Raw genomic sequence first — 1,717 nt, forward strand, 5'->3', positions numbered from 1 at the left:
AACCAAGGAGTAAAATCTACACCTTCCAGGCATCTGAGCAGGTCGTGCACTCTGGTTATTCAGCTGAAATATGTAAAGCAACCCTAACACAGAGCCCCCTGCACAGTATGAGCTCAACAAATATCTATCTGTTAATTTGATATGCTTGATTCATTATGCCTCAGATAATAAGTCTTATAAACCAGATACACATGGTTTCACTAAATATAATGATTTCTCATTTTTTAGCCAGGTCTGTATGTGTTTGGATCCAGAATGTGAAGCAATATTTATATTAGTACCAGGCATTTCAATAAATACTTCTTCATGGCACTTGATTGAGTTCATGTGACATATATTCATTCTTGAACTCAGGGATACCGAATGAAAATTTGCCTTTAAATTTCACTGCTCTATAAACATCGAATAATGTAAAACAGGAAGGCTAACATTACCTGTCAGATAAAATCTTTGAGCCACAATGTTAATCTAGATCCAATCATAGTTTCCCCCAATTTCCTAGAGATCTCCTGCAACTTCCTAAAAAATATTAGACAGGGAAAAGATTTATGGGCTGTTTAAAATCATAGCTCTAGATACGGTGACTATATTACACTGGACACGTGATTTATGCTGCACCTCCTATCTGTGATGGTAAACTGGTAGAAGTCTGCATCAAATTTTTAACAGTATATTTTTTTTTATTCTGTATGTTGGCTTGTTCTTTGCTCATTTGGGGACCAGAACCAGATGCCACCATAAGGGGCTGCATGACAGCTTCCAGAGCATCACCATGCTTACCACCTGGTGTCTGGCTCAGCTTCTCTGACCACAACCATGAGGAGACCTGAAGTGTTCAAGGTCTTCCTAGAGAACATGATGTTCAAGCATTGGATGGTCACAGCCATGAATGTGGTATATGTTCTTGCTAAGTCTCCAGGGATGAACTCCTATTGTTTAGCACTGTTCAGCTGGGGCTAAACTCACTTGGGAAAGCAAGGATGCCTACATCTCCCATTCTGAGTCTGATAGTTGACTGAGGCTGTCAGTCCAGTGCCTTGCTTTTCCTCTTGAAGATTCCCATCCTCTGGCAGAGGGTTAATTGCTATCAGTCCATTCCAGCTCATTAAAGCCCCATATGTGTAGAGAAGAACTGCTCCATAGATCCTCAAGTATAGGGCCTTTCAAAAGCAGTCTACCAGGTTATCAATTCTGTTCCACTGATATATGTGCCTGTCATTGTATCATTACCATGTTGTTTTGGTTACTACTTCTGTGTAGTAAAGTTTTGAGGTCAGGAAGTGCCATGCCTCCCATTTAATGTTGTTTTTCAGAAGTGCTTTGATTACTCAGGGTCTCTTTCCTCTTCAAACAAACTTTGCAAATTCACTTTTGACCTCCTTTTCCCCCCCTTTTGACCTCCTTGAACAACAAATTTAGTATCTGTAATGAGATTGCATTGAACATGTATATTGTTTTTGGTATGGTTGTTATTTTCACAATATTGAGTCTTCTGATCCACGAATAAGGAATATTTTTTCCATTTTTTAGATCTTTTATTGTGTCTCACAGAAATGTTCTGTAATTTTCTTTGTATAGGTCTTTTGTGTCTCTACTTAAGTTCACTCCCAAGTATCTCAATTTGTGGTTGGCTATTGTAAATGGAGTTGCTTTCTTGCTTTCCCTCTCTGAGTTCTCTTTGTTACTGTAGAGGAATCCCACTGAGTTTTGGATATTG

Source organism: Elephantulus edwardii, unplaced genomic scaffold (assembly GCF_000299155.1).
Source record: "Elephantulus edwardii isolate Elephantulus edwardi_28Jun2011 unplaced genomic scaffold, EleEdw1.0 scaffold00070, whole genome shotgun sequence".
Taxonomy (NCBI): Eukaryota; Metazoa; Chordata; class Mammalia; order Macroscelidea; family Macroscelididae; genus Elephantulus; species Elephantulus edwardii.